Genomic DNA, 17,012 nt, shown 5'->3' on the forward strand with positions numbered 1-17,012 from the left:
GAGAGGAAATAGAAGGAACTACCCATGATGCTCCACGGTGTGATGTTTTATGTAAAAGTCGATTACAATATTCACCTTGATCTTGGTATTGATCTCAAGTTTTATTTACATTCAAAAATGTATATTATTTTATTTTTTATTTAGGTTGTAGATTTTCGTATATACATTTTTCTTCTTTCTATATACAGACTTTGCATCGTCTTTAACCTCCGTTTTCGAGCTTTACAGATAATGGTAACCCCTCCATTAAATCTGAATGTGTTGAATCTTCTACATAGGGTTTATCAAAACGTCTTCTATCTTCATTTTTGAACTCTCCACACCACTTTGTATGTTACCACTCACTGTTCTTTTCTATCTCTCGTTGACAACCTAAGTATAAAATTTAAGTGGTGAATCTATGGATCAACGTATGCTTTTTAGTTATTTAATGGGTTTAAGAACCTTGGATTTGTTATTTTTTTGTCAGATTACAGATCATGCACCCCAGCTGTTCGACATATTGCCTTAAATAATGTTTGGTCAAGTATGGTGAAATTTTCAGATAAAGTGGATGAAATGGTCATAAGTCAAAAGATCTCTGAGCCGATCTGCCTATCTATCACGAACATAAAGAACGACGACCCTTTTTCTACTTCTGAATCCGAATCTTTGAAATCTCCATTTCAGATCTGTATGCAACATTGGTGATTTTGATTTTTATGTTATCAGTTATTCATGTAGGGTTGGATCTGATATATGATAATCTTCCTTCATTATTGTTGTATTTGTTATGAGTCAACTTAAAATTAGTAACAATGGCTAATTTATTTGTAAATTTTTTGTTTAATTTGTATGATCAGGAATGGAGGGAGAAGAGCATACTAAAACCAGCCCAAGCAAAAGTCAATGTAACACAGGAATGATGTTAGTCGCTGGCCTGGGGATGTTTCACAGATGACACATCATGTTTGTTTCTTAGATGTGAGTCTACAGTCATCACCTTTCTTTCAAAAAACCCTATCCTTTCCAAGGAAATTAAAGTCAAAATCAAACTCTCTTTTTTTGGTCCGCATAAAGTTCTGGATCGAAGGTATTTGTTGTTCATCCCCGATTTATTGCGTATTTTTAAAAGGTTATTTTGGTCTTTTAATACTCGTTTTTTTAAGGGAGAATGGATTAAGGAAGAAGGTTGAAGAGGCCATGTTCACTTCCGATTCTACAATGACAAAGCTAAAGAAGAAAGATGGTTGGTATTTAAATTTTAATTTATTTTTTTCTTCAAAAATAAAGATCTAAATCTGACCAAATGAAAGAAATAATTTAATCCCTATTTTAGGTACCACCAAAGATTCTGATCTGACTTTTGATTTGAGGAGAATGTTATCGTGTTCAAGCCTCTGCATTTGTATTTCTCTTCTTTTGGACAAGATGGAAGTTTGGGTTTATAGGGTGAAGGTTGGTTTTTTTAAATTTATTTTGTATTTGTATTTCGTTTATTTTAGTCAAGTTGGAGGTTTGAGTTTGAGGTGAAGTTGGGTGCTTTGAAACTTATCATTGCTTTTAATAGCTATGTTAGGAGTTCTAGGGTGAATTTTGCATATGTTGTTTTAGTTTCTTATTATTAGATATTTTGGTTATGATATTAGTTAATTTGTTGCAGGAATATGTTTATAGAAGAAGGCTAATTCTCTTTTATCTACGCATCTTACATGATAGACAACAATATTGAAGGCTACCCTCCTGATAGGTAACCCACAATTTTCAATCCATCATTTTAACAATGTTTTATATTATAAGTACTGATAATGAACTTCTCATCTTCAAACTTCAAGATTCAAGGCAATATTCACAAATCATGGTTTCCAATGAAGATAAAGCTCATAAAGATGTTCGCATGTTGGATAATACCATTATCAAGCCACCAAAAGTTGGAGAGGTAAGTTATGGTAAAATGGTTAATATGTTACTATTTTTGTGAGTTTTTAATGCTTATGTTTATATCTTTTGAAGCTGTCTTGTGGGATATGTTTGAATCATATACACTAAGATGATATTAGCATTATTGCTTGCGGTTATCAAAGCTCTCTATTTTCATCATAATATACATTTATATGTTTATAACTGGTATACTACTTTTTATTTCTTATGTTTTTGTTGTCAAAGATGGTCCTTGGTGCTTGACTCTGAAATTCCTGACTCTGAAACTCATTCATTCTATTATATACTCAAATGTATACCACTGAACGCAAAACATTTGAATATCATTAATACCATTGCTTTATTTTGTGTATTTTCTAAACAAATGGTATGGTGAATCTAATAAGATTTTCACTACTTTGCTGCAGCTATTGACGACTTCGTGGTTAACTAGTCATGATAAGGTATTGATAATTTTTAATTAAGCATAAAGTCCATCATTTTTGTTTGCAATATTTTGAAATTTACTTCACTTTTACTTCTTATTTTGTTTTAGACATGTTAACAATGCAAAGGGAAAGCAATGCCGCAAAGATTGTATCTACTTTATATTTTATCATGAAATGTTTTGTTCATTTATCGGTTATCTGAATTTTTTTTCACTCAAGTCATGGTCGTTTTGATATTTAGGTATTTGGTTCAAACAATAAATTACATTGGGTCAAGCCTACGTCACTACGTGAATCAGATTTGTCTATGTTAACAATTGGTCGAGCCCATTCCTTTGCTTATAATTTTTTTCTTGTATATGATTATTAATTGACGTCGGTACTAATTTTTTTCTGTATAAAGTTATCATCTTATATGTGTTAGAAATGTTGGTTTGCCATGGCTGGATTTCTGGACCTGTGACTCCACACTGTTTAGGCTTTTTACTTTATAAAACTTATTTTGTAAGTGTAAATATGATTCATCAATAAAGTAAATGCTTTTGTAGTCGATGTCTTGAGAAATCGTAAAATAATGCCACATACCACTGTCGTTCCAAAAAAATGCCCCATACAATAAAGCAGATGTAAATACGGCTAAAATAAGAGATCTCCTAAAATAATACAAATATCCAATGTCATTAGTATTTATTTCAGTTAAATAATATATGTAAATAACTCATTTATAAACAATTATATATTTAATTATGTGGGGTAATAGGGAAGTACATTTAACTAAATTGTTTTTTATATGTTGCTAATTTGCTATAGGTACACAAAAAATAGTCTAACACATTGTTGATTGCAATAGATTTAATTATGCATATTTTTAGATGTTTTTAGACTTTCAGTGAACATTTTAAGGGTTAATAACATAAAAACCATTATATTTGTCATGCGTTTAACTATCCAGACATTTTTTATTTGTGCTAAGTTCTATCACGGCCATTATAACCTACAAATGCCGGTGAAAAGTAATGACAATTTTTTTGTTTTACAAAAAAAAATCATATTTTCAAAAAATTGTATTTTTTTCTTTTTATTTCTATTGAAAAAAATTAATTCTTAAAAACTTATAATCTTTTTCTTCTTCTTAAAAAACAACAATATACATATATTGTTAATCCAAAACAACAATACATATATTTTATTGGTAAATAATATTTGTAGATGCATTGTTTACTTTTTTTTAAATTTATTTATTCAAATTATGAAATTTCTTTTTTATTTTTTTTAACCTACAAACTATCATACTCCTAATCTAATCCTAAACACCACCTGGGTCTCCTAATGAGAATTGAACCCATGACCTCTCATTGAGAGAGTCACTGCTTACCGCTAGGCCAAATACTCTTTAGTATATGACATTTCAGTTAGTAAATTAAGTGACAAACTGAATCTTTTTATAATAAAGGTAATACACTGCAAAGAATTTGACCATGAAACCGTTTAATACTTTCATGTTGGTTAGATAATAAACAAATGAAAACTTGCAAAATTACATAAAGAAATTTTGAGTTGTGTTTACTATATACGATATCGAAGATGATGAGTATGATAGTCAATAATAGACTAAGATGGAGATGAACAATGTAAACGTAGTCGTAATGCTTCAAAATTAACACATACATTTGTTTTAATTCGGACACAGATTGTCGATAACAAAACTAATCACCATTAGACAGTAATCACCGAATTAACCATTGGTCGCCGACGTATCGTGAAACAGAAACCAGAGCAATAGATAAGGAACTATTCCTACACCGCACCTATGTACATAGCTGCAAGGGAGGACGCCGGATTTCGTAGTAGGTGTTGTCGGGTGGCACATAGGTGTTGGTGGAGACATATTTTTTTACGTAGTGGCACAATAGTATAAAAAATGAAAATTTCGAAACTTTTTACACTGTGTTCGAAAAATAGGGGTTGCAGGTGCCCATATTGGCACTATAGTGGAATCGCCCCTGCTTAGCTGAAAACTATTTGCTGAAAGGAGCTATCCAAACTTAAACAATTCGTCAGAAGGCTAAAACGAACTATCTGAAATGAAAAGGAAACTAATCACCGTATGAAAACTATCTATCGAAAGGAACTATCTGGCGCCGCCGCATCGCACGGGTACCCTACTAGTATATATATATATATATATATATATATATATATATATATAAAGAGGACGTAAAATCATGTACAATGGTATATTTCGATAAAAAAATGGCCGAAAAAGTAAAACTAGAAATGGAGTTTTTGGTATAATATTGTGTATATGCCTCCAATGTACCAATCTATAACTATTCTTTTTGTACTTTAATCGCTTTAAATTTCAACGTCTTGGAATGGTTTCTTGGTGCCTTGATTAATAATGATTTTCTATTGAACTTATATATATATATATATATATATATATATATATATATATAGGGAGAGAGAGAGAGAGAGAGAGAGAGAGAGAGAGTAGGTTCATGGATGGACAATTATTGTATGGATGTAGCGATTAACATGGACTAATTATTTCAAAAATATAGACACGGGTCAAATTATAATATTAACTATTAATTAACTTCATTTAATTTAGGAAAATTATTTGGATATTTTAAAAATTAATACTACTCCATCATTATAACAATGACCATGAAAGCTGCCATTGTAGATTTGTATTTAAAAAGGATGTAAAATCATGTACAATGGTATATTCAGGTTTTTTTTTTTGACAAAAAACATTACCTAAAAAATAAAACTAAAAAAATGTGAGTTTTTGGTATAATACTGTGTCTACGCCTCCAATCTACCAATTTATAACTCTTCTTTTGGCTGTCGATCGGTTTACTTTCAACGTTTTGGAATGGTTTCTTGGTTCCTTGATTAATAACGGTTCTCAATTGAACTATATATATATATATATATATATATATATATATATATATATATATATATATATATATATATATAGAGAGAGAGAGAGAGAGAGAGAGTAAGTTCATATGTGGATGGACAAGTGATGTGTGGATGTGGGGGTTAATGTAGATCAATCATTTCAAAAATATAGATAAGGGTAAAATTATAATCTTAACTATTATTTAATTCTTGTAATTAAATAATGATTCCTTTAATTTTGGCAAATTAGTCTGATATCATACATACTTATAAAGCTAGCATTTTTTTTTAAATCTCATGCATTTGAAACCCCCATAAAAATTTGCCAATGCCTCATGCATTTGAAACCGCCACACCCTTTTACCTTCAATGTAATGAATCTCATTCATTTGAAACTTCCAAGACTATTCAACTTATAGGATTTAATTTGACTTTTGAAATTCCCTTCACACAAATGTAGTTAGCCTATAAATACTTACTTCTATAGAAACAAATATCCTAAACCAAAACAAAATACTTCTTTTGTCTAATTAGTGATCATTTGTTCTCTGTTTTGGTGTAAATGAAAGTCTTATGTTGTCAATATAATATTGAAGTTCAATAATCTATAATAAGCAAGGTATGCATTTTGTGTTTTTAATCAAAACAATTAGTTTTTTTGTTGGTTTGTTCACATATTGTGTTTTTAATCATACATACTTATAAAGCTAGCATTTTTTCTTAAATCTCATGCATTTGAAACCCCCATAAAAATTTGCCAACGCCTCATGCATTTGAAACCCCCACACCCTTTCACCTTCAAAGTAATTAATCTCATTCATTTGAAACTTCCAAGACTATTCAACTTATAGGATTTAATTTGACTTTTGAAATTCCCTTCACACAAATGTAGTTAGCCTATAAATACTTACTTCTATAGAAACAAATATCCTAAACCAAAACAAAATACTTCTTTTGTCTAATTAGTGATCATTTGTTCTCTGTTTTGGTGTAAATGAAAGTCTTATGTTGTCAATATAATATTGAAGTTCAATAATCTATAATAAGCAAGGTATGCATTTTGTGTTTTTAATCAAAACAATTGGTTTTTTTGTTGGTTTGTTCACATATTGTGTTTTTAATCGTGAATAAAAGTAGCTCTTAGGTTTGAGAACTTTCTAACATCTATTTTAAAAATTGACATATGCAATATTTTATTAAGCATACAGGTACGATCAATTATTTTTTGAAAGGCAAGGCTCTACACCATCCATTTCTTATAAGTTTATATTATTGGGGGTAAAATTGAATTGGTGAATGGAGCAATCAAGGGTGAGGATTTAACTTCAAGTTTTATGATTCTAACTCTGCTTGAAACGTGATATGCATAATTTGTTGAACTTATTTATAAACACTCTGAGATTTAATGAATATTTAAGTTGAAAATTACCTCACATTTTGAACAATATGCAAGTTTTTGTGTTGAAGTTCATATTGAGATGTAGAAATTCACTTTAATGAGCTGACGAGTTTATCGCTTTATGAGGAAATTTGTAGTTTTTAATGAGATAATGCATTTATGTTTTTAAAGATGATGCCTGAAACTTTACCTTTTACCGTTGTTAATTGTTGTAGGTTTGTTGTAGAAGTTGTATCTCTTGGTTTTTAATTCTATTGTTGTTATCTATTCACATGTTTCATATTCTTGAAAATGATCAATGCAATGATTTTCTTAAATCAACATTAAAGAGTAAGGAGTCAAACACATTAATTGCAATAAAATAATAATTGGACTTTTATGAAGAAACACATAGCTTGAACAAGCTACCTCCACAGCTTAAACCTACAAAAAATTCTTAATATTTAATAATAGAAATGATAATATATGTTGGAACTATAAAACAAACACCTAATAAGATATATCAATGCCAAGATTGTTAAAATGTGTATTTTTTAGTTATTCACTAATCTTGGTTTTTATTTTATAATAAATGTCATATTAATGCAAAATCTTCATTGGAAAGTTACACAAACTCTTGATCTTTCAAGTAATTAACCAAACATACTCGGTTTTTTTAACTTAATTAAATAATTCACTTTAACCTCCTTAATTTGATTTATTTAATACATTAAAATCAATTATTAGTCTAAGTTCAAACCAACACTTCATTTTTCAACCAAATATATACATATAACTTATTGGTTAAAATAAAAATGGTTTTAAATCACAACCATAAATCAAAATATCATAAGATTATTTTTCTAATAGTTAAAAAATATGTATATTTTTAAATGTAAAACCTAAACTGAAATGTATATTTAATTAAACGTCAATGTGAGACTAGCCCACTTAGTAGAGGTTTTTCTTTTAGATTGAAGGTCTTGCGTTTTAATCTGGACGTGATGAATTTTATTAACTTGGTTATAGTAACTTCTAACAACTAAACACCCCTTATAAAAATCAAGATTTTATACAATATAATTGCACATCGCGCGACGCGCGGGAATTCGTCCACTATACTTATAACGGAAACATTTTTCTTTTCACCACATTCATTTGAAACTCTCATGACTTTTCAATTTCTTTCTAATAATGATTATAAGTTGGTTAATAAGGTTAAATAAATATCAAACCTAAAGTGTAATCATATATAAACTAAATTTCAATATTAAAAGAATATATTTACTTCTACTTACAAAGTTATATTTTTAACTTTTCACATATTATACTTAACCTATTAGTTTTAATATGATGTTGTATGTAAACTTTCATCATTTTAAAGCTACAACTTTTGAACAATTTGTATAAAGTACTTAAATTGTTAATTTAAATATAACATTATAAGTCAACTTAAATAACCCAAAGAATATTTTGTAAATAGTTAAAAATGATAAATTGTAGTGTCTTTCTAATAATGATTATAAGTTTGTTAATAAGGTTAAATAAATATCAAACATAAAGTGTAATCATAAATAAACTAAATTTAAATATTAAAATAATATTTTTACTTCTACTTATAAAGTTATGTCTTTAACTTTTAACATATTATACTTAATTTATTAGATTTAATACGTTGTTGTATGTAAACCATTATCAGTTTAAAACTAAAACTTTTGAACAGTTTGAACAAAATACTTAAATTATTAATTTAAATATAACATTACAATGTCAACTTAAATATAAATTTCAGTTTCACTTAAAAACCCAAAGAATATTTTGTGAATAGTTAAAAGTGATAAATTGTAGTGCTAAATGCAAAAACTAAATTGTAATCTTATTTTAACTAAAATATTTCATAAAGATATTTTTATAATCTATATCATCATATCATACTATATTATAAAGGAAACATTTTTTCTTTCACCACATTCATTTGAAACTCCCATGCATTTTTGCTTTCACCACATTCATTTTAAAGTCCAATGACTTTTCAATTTCTTTCTAATAATGATTATAAGTTGGTTAATAGGATTAAATAAATATCAAACCTAAAGTGTAATCATAAATAAACTAAATTTCAATATTAAAATAATAACTTTACTTCTACTTATAAAGTTATGTCTTTAACTTTTAACATATTATACTTAATTTATTAGATTTAATATGTTGTTGTATGTAAACCGTTATCGATTTAAAACTACAACTTTGTAACCGTTTGGACAAAATACTTAAACTGTTAATTTAAATATAACATTATAGTGTCAACTTAAATATAAATTTCAGTTCTACTTAAAAAACTCAATGAATATTTTGTGAATAGTTAAAAATGATAGATTGTAATGCTAAATGCAAAAACTAAATTATAATATCAATTTAACTAAAATATTTTCTAAAGATATTTCTATAATCGTTAAAAGTTTTCAAATAAGTAGCTTAAAATCACTTACAATAACAATAGTTAAAAATAATTCTATATAAATGATTATATTGTTACCTTTAAAATCAAAAAACAATGTCTGATGTTTTAAATAATTATAATGATAGAAATTAAAACGTTAAGAAAATAAATTTTAAAAAATTAATTAACAATAAAAAAAACTATAAATAACATTAAGCCATATATTATATTTAAATTTATTCATGAGTAACTCGCGAGTAGAAGTCATTCAAACGGTTGAGATTATACATTTATAATAGATGTATATATTACCATATAATTCAAAATAATCAATATATTGTATCAATTAAGTATACGAATTATTGTATCAAATTTAACAACAACGTCATTGTTATATTTAAAAAAACATATATTTGTAAAGATTTCAACTATATAGGTGTTTCTGCGCAACGCGCGGGCAGTCGCCTAGTTTAAAAATAAATCATACTCCACCACCATAACCACAACCATGAAAGCTACCATTATAGATATCTATTTAAAGATGACGTAAAATTAAGTACAATGGTATATTCGGTTTTTTTCAACAAAAACCATGGCCTAAAAAATAAATGAGTTTTTGGTATAATCTTGTGTATACGCCTCCAATGTACCACTCTATAACTCTTCTTTTGGCCATCGATCGGTTTAAATTTCAACGTTTTGGAATGGTTTGTTGGTTTCTTGATTAATAATGGTTCTCGAATGAACACACACACACACACACACACACACACACATATATATATATATATATATATATATATATATATATATATATATATATATATATGTGTGTGTGTGTGTGTATATATATATATATATATATATATATATATATAGAGAGAGAGAGAGAGAAAGAGAGAGAGAGAGAGAGAGAGAGAGAGAGCACGTTAATATATGGATTGACAATTATTGTGTGTATATAGAGATCAATATGGACCAATCATTTCAAAAATATAGATAGGGGTAAAATTATAATCTTAACTATTAATTAATTTTTGTAATTAAATAATTAATCCTTTCATTTAGGCAAATTAGTTTAGTATTTAAAAATAAATCCTACTCCACCACCATAACCACAGCCATGAAAGATGCCATTATCCTTTCTTTTTGCCACAAAATCCTATGACTGCTTTTGTTATAGAATCGTGATTCTCGCAATCGTTCTTCAGCCTCCATCAATAAAAGAAGAACATGATAGATTCATCGAAATTCCATAGTCACCAATGAATGTTGGGTACCCCTGTGATCCTCTATTCTCGTACGTGATTCATAAAACTATCATTCATAAAGGTTTTGATTTTATATGTTAAATGAATTTATTGCTTAAACTCTTTTTGGAATTTCTGATTGTTGATAGTCGTTATATTGTGCATGTTGACCAGTTGGGACTTAATTGTTGATAGACGTTATATGTAAGCTGAGTTGTTGATTACTCTTGGGCTGATGTGATTCTATGGGACTGCTGATAGTCCCCAGGGTTGATGATAACCTGTGAGGTGTGTTGTTAGCCCACTAGGACTATTGATAGTCCTCAGGGATGTTGATAACCTATAGTTGATTATTATGTTGTGATGTATGTAATATTTTTGGGGAACTCACTAAGATTTGCGCTTACAGTTGTCGATTAACTATTCTGCAGGTACTTATCGGGTGGTGATGGCGTGCTATACACACACATCAACAGTTTTATGATTCGAGATTCCACATTGTTTTCATTATAACTCTGATTTCTAAATAATATTTTTTGAACCAATGGTGTATTATGAATGTGGTTTTAGTAAAAAATGAAAAATTTAGCCTAGTTTTTCGGGATGTTACAAGTTGGTATCAGAGCCCTGGTTTGAGGGGTTTGGATGAACACTCGTGGGATTCCAAACTCAAACCATGGAGCTGAGAGTTTTACTAATATTTTTGGAAATGATTCATTTCAAGAGCAGAAAAGAGAAGATGTGATGTGTATAGTAAGTCGGAGCTCGTAAAGTGATTTCTCAAAATATCCATACTTGCTTTATATGTTGTGACTGAATTGTTGTTATATTATATGCATGCTATGAGTTAGGCTAAACTGCCTTCTTAAGATATATGCCTTTTATTTGTGATATATGAGTTGTTAGAAATGCAGGATAGTGTATAGGCTAAGGACCCTTATGATGCCTTTTTACCTATTGTTTTCTGCTCGAATGCTGCTTGCTTTGTGTTATGTGAAACTTATATTGATGATAGTTAGCTATTAAGAGAATACGTTAAGTTACATGACAAAAAGATTAAATAGTTTTAGAATGTTTGATTTGCCTATTTCACAACTCTTATTTGATTTTAACCGTTGTAGTACAAGATATTTCAGTCGAAAGACTGTTTAATCCTTGTTGCATGTAAGTGTATTTGTAATATAGTTAGTTGGCATCGGTAAAAGTTTCTATTGCAGATGATAGTGGTGCGGGGTGAGTATTTCTAGTGGCCTTGGAGGATTATTATAGTGTTCTGGTGTGAGCACTTGCGTATGAGGAAGTCTGAGTTTGGAATTTAGGCAGTTGTGGCGGATTTTCTAAGCGTATGGGTGTGCTGATACACCTAGCAGTGGAAGAGTTCTTAGAAAATCATTCTAATGCATGCCCTTGCGTAAGAAGAATCCTAGTGGGAGAGAGTCTGGGATGAGCGGTAATGTGTGATAGGGGTGGCACACGTATCTGAGATGAATAGTGGTGTGATGTACTGACTTAGGGACTTTGAAACAATTCTCAGGACGCGTATGGATAGGTGTGGAAATTAGTAGAGGCCCATACTACTGAAAGCACATGATCTGTACGGGGAACAGGAAAGGTTGGAAATGTCCTAAGGAACTGGGTAAGGATAGACGGTGTGGTATAACACTAGCATTATTTGTAGTTATCTCCATTGTTGGTGGCATGTCGGCCATGATTTTTAGAATGAGACTGGTAATTGACTGAGACTTAGTGTGTGTGGCAGTTTGGGGGCTGATTAGCGTGGATCCGTGTGAGTTAGCTGATTTAGATGTCTCGGGGACCTTGCTCAAAGTAGTGCTAGTTAGAGTCGGGGGACTCAAGAAGGAAGTCGATGTGATGATCGAATCGAGGATTACAGCCTGAGGTTGAGTGGTCAGCTGATGACAAGGGATGCTACTTTCTACATCGGGGTTGTATTTTCGTGTTTCCAATGCTCGAGGGAGGATAGAGATTAGATATGGGTCATTTGATGGTTGAGATAAGAGATGGTGATCTCCTCATCGATTCTACTGTAAGAAGGTGGAGTTTAGTTCGTAGTAAATTGTCTCTATGTCACAGCGAATGGATGTTAGAGACTCGATGGTTTTGGTAGTTCAATGACCAAGGTGAAGGAAATGTCACAGGTGGAATATGTATCGCAGTTTTTAGAAGATTTGGTGTACCCGAAGAGACATCAAGTTGTTCCTATTTTGGGTAAAAGAGATATGTAGATATGTTGGGTTTTTCAGAGCTATATTTTAAGCATCTGTAAGGGATTCTTGAAGTTTCAAGATAAGGATGAGATTTTGGGTCAACTCTCCAAGTGTAAGGTTTTCTATGTGATAGTTTAGTTTGGAAGGTTCTTAGTTTATACAATCGTGTTCGGATCGATTTCGCTAAGTTTAGTTGGCGATGCTGGGGGAACGGTCTCTGATGTCTCCATCTGAGATTCAGAATTTTCTTATTCGAAGGATCATCTTGTATTGTTCCTACATTCTGAGAGTCAAGTTAAGTATGTTCATTATTAAGCCATTCTTAGACTTGGGTGTTGTAGACGTCAATCGATGATGGTTCGAACCCCAGTGAGTGAGAACTAGGCATTCTGCTTGGGGGATCATTGGTCCGTTGGGTTTTTTTGGTTTCATCGCGAAGGGTTAGGGGAACCGGTAGATCACATAAGCTAGATTTTTTATTCAAGATTATGGATTCATGAGGAAAAGAAAGTGGATTACCATCAAAATGCTCTTGATTAAGAAGTTTCTCGTTGCAAGGATCTAGCGGAGTCCTCCATGGTTGTGGAAAATGTATTGATTGGTCAAAATGTAAGTGTGGAGCATGTTATCGTCAGGTTATACGTGCAAGGGAGCATGCATTGTCCTCACAGCGGGAATCTGATGGGTGAAGAACTTGTTATGGAAGGGTCAGGGATCTTGATAAGGGAGCATTGGGCTGCTCAAGTTGTGCATCGGATTTAGAGATCGTGGTTAACTTGCAGTATGGGTCGGTTATTTTTATTGTCGTAAATGGGAAATAATCGATGTGTCGTGAAGCATCAAAGTTCGATAAGGGTATTTTTGCAGGGGATTTTGTTCAGTATGGGTGGGGTCATGGGGTTTAGCCCTCGACCCATTTTCAATCGTTATTTGTTTCTTTATTCGGTGGTAGTTTAGGTTATTCGAAGGATTTAATTTGTATCACCTAAGGGTGTAACTGAGGAGTCAACCCTTAGTAAAGTTCAATAAAGTTTGTATCTTTGCCCCTGTGCAGGTGTTCTCTTGATTTATTGGTTAAGGAATTTTTGTTCCTGGTGGGTTTAAGATGGTTGCTAGCGTTAGTTATTGGAAGAGAGGATATCAGAGCAATGTTGCTCAGTTTTCAGGCATCATTGTGGTTACGTAAAGCGCGGTTTAGGCGATCGTGTCGACTAGGTTGGTATTCAGATTGTTTCAACCAAATATTCGACTGTATTTATGGCTAATTTAGGAGTCCTCCTCCGAGATTGGAAGTTTTATTCACTGTTTGTGCATTGGTGGGATCTGTTCAGCTTCATCAAGGTGTGGGATTTTGATGTGGTCGTTAGAAGAATGTGACTGATAGCGGTAGAGGTTCATCGTTTCATTCAATTCATAGGCACATCACCTTCTGGGTAAGGTCATTATTAAGAAGAAACACAGTTGGCTTGAAGAGGATTATGTTCTCTCCTAGGGAGTATATCATGTCAATTTTACAAGTTAATACAGGTGCTTGGAGTTCTATTTTGTTCCCAGATTGTGTGTGGTCATGTTTCATCTGTCATGGTGCCAGTGGCTGTTGGACTGTACAAGAGTACGTGTTTCATGATGGTATGACTTCTGTAGTCGGGTGAGTGCAGAGTGGGATGTTGACTGGGTTCCTACCGGTCAGTGAGATGATGGCAGTATATCTTTAGACCTGTTGAGGGCAGGTCGGTAGTCTTCATGTTTGTGATGGGTTGATGGAAAAACCAGCAAGGATCTATGAGTTTCTCATCCTAATGGCACGATGGTGTCACGAAATGTTGTGAGCTATCGTGAGTTTCACATCTGTGAATGAGATCGATGATTTTGTAGAGGAGGCATGTGTGTGGATTTATTAATCGTGTGTCATTGGCGGGAATTTGAGTTGTATAGTGTTATCACTAGTGTCTCAGTGACTAGCAGGTTGAGTTAAGCAGTTGCAGAGTGTTGATTTGTTGGGAATGTCATAGTAGTATGTGTTGGATAAGGTGTCTAAGTCCATAACTTATTTGGTATATACTTGACCCGACCCGGCATGGTCCATTTGGGTTGCACTTCACCCGAACTATTTATATGGATAACATTATGAGAAGAGTATATTTGCGGCCTACTAATATATTATAAGTTATAATATATTAATATGAAATTGTATTATTTAATTAGTGTTGATCTTAAATTAATTATGAATTAATTTAGTGATCATAAGGTGACTAATTAAATAATGGGCTATTGTACTTATATAGTGTGGGCTAACACTCATAAGGAAATGGGCTAAGCTTGAATGGGAGTCCATGGATGATCCATGGAGCTTTTAACCCATGGATCCTTGGAATAGGAAAAGACATGGGTTATTAGGGTTTGCATGGTTCATAACCCTGATCATCTACACTATATAAAGAGGCTTATAGTGCTTGAAAAGACACTATGTGTGTGTGCATAAGGTGTGGCCGATTTCTAGAGTATTAGAGTGCTCTCTCATAAGTTTTCCAAGTTTGTGGTGATTTGTGATTTCCATTTGAGGCATTCACATTATTGGTGCTTGGCTCTCAAACTCCCAAGGAATCAACTTACTAACAAAGGTATGTAATTCTTCTAGTATCTTTTATGTTTAAAAGTACCCCACGTATGCTAGATAGGTTATGAACCTTGGAAAATTATTTTGCATGTATTTTAGACAAACATAGATCCAAGGTTTCTAGGTTTTCATGAACACCTTAGGAGTGTTAGTTTGCTCAAAACCCAACAGTGGTATCAGAGCCTAGGCTTGTTTGTTTGATACTTGATGCAAACTTGTTGAAAAACTCAAGTTTTCTGCATTCTGCAGCATGAACTCATCGAGTCCATGGGGGGACTCGCCGAGTCCATGAGTAAATTCATCCTACTCATCGAGTAGGTTTGTGCACTCAACGAGTAGAAGCCTCAGAATGCAGATTTTCGAGTTTTGCTGTTGGAAATGGACTAGAAACATTACCCTAAACTGTTTTGGTGTTATAAAACCTGTTTTAGATGGTGTAATGTTTATGCTAATCCATTTACAATGGCTTATATCAAAATTGCATGATGATATGTGTTCATATGTTCTTGGAATTTTTGATATGATGTTCATGTTCTTATGAATTATTGTTAGATCATAGGAATTATTTGCTAAATTGTTTATTGATAATTCTTGATCATTTATGTGTTTTAATGGAGTCCATAATTTGTCCTCAAGTTATGGATTTCCAAAGGTCACTTTCATTTATGCACACTTAAAACACATAAGTTACATGAAAATGAAGAGTCTTCATTTTATGAACCTTTAATTCATAAGTTATGAAATGAAAAGTTTTGAATAGTTTCAAAACTTGTCCTCAAGTTTTGGAATTTGTAAAGTTACACACACTTTAATATACTTTAATTCCAAACCCTTAGAGTTTTAAAAGTTAAAATTCAACCCTTATACTATTTATAACATTAATGGTTAATTATTATATATATATATATATATATATATATATATATATATATATATATATATATGTATAAGATTAAGTCGTTTTACCGTTAGTAGGCCTCATTCACGAAGCCGGTCTATAAGGGGGGTATAAGGTTGTTGCCTATAAAATGGCAACTTAATGGGTGTCCATTCTGACCCACCGCTTCCTTGATCGGTGGAGGGTCGTTAGCCGAACGGGTAGGACAATGACTTTAAATTCTCACTAAAAGTATAATGAATATTATAAAGTAACTAAACCTTTAATAAATTCCCAATCTTAGATACTTTAGGAAAATGTGAATATGGTGCTAACTCATGAAATTCACACTTTGTACCTTACCAAGTCGTTGGTGGAGCGTGTGTGGTTAACCGGCACACTAACTTGGACTAGTGAGGATCACGAAGGGTGACTTAATGTTTATCATAGATCGGTGGAGCGTGTGTGGTTAACCAGCACATTGATTAGGTGATAATATTAAGGGTACCAAGTGAATTTGCATGGTTATTCACACCTTGTCTTGTGATCCTCGGCATCCCAGTCACAAAACTTGAAGGGCACAATCGAGATTGAAACATGCCATTGAAAAGTTCAATGAATCTCAAAATAATCTAGGAATTTCAAAACCAATTAAACCTAATAATTCATTTCGTTTTCATTGTGGAAATTGGTGAATCGTCATTCACCTACCTTCAAATATGTTATAGCTTAGATTACGGCATCCCTCTTCTAAGTTATAATATATTGTGTTGGATCCTAGCCTTAATATTACATTTGGGTGTATTATTAAGGATTCGATATTGATAGCTTCATTTTATTTACTTCTTTTTATAGTTTATTTTAGCATATTTCATTCGCAATTTAGATAATTTCCATGCATATTTTCCTTTTTGTTATTTTATGACCACTTTCGGGTTCTTTCGAGTTTTGTGAGCTTAAT

Source organism: Lactuca virosa, chromosome 9, assembly GCF_052849685.1.
Source record: "Lactuca virosa cultivar CGN04683 chromosome 9, Lactuca_virosa_CGN04683_v6, whole genome shotgun sequence".
NCBI classification, from domain to species: Eukaryota; Viridiplantae; Streptophyta; class Magnoliopsida; order Asterales; family Asteraceae; genus Lactuca; species Lactuca virosa.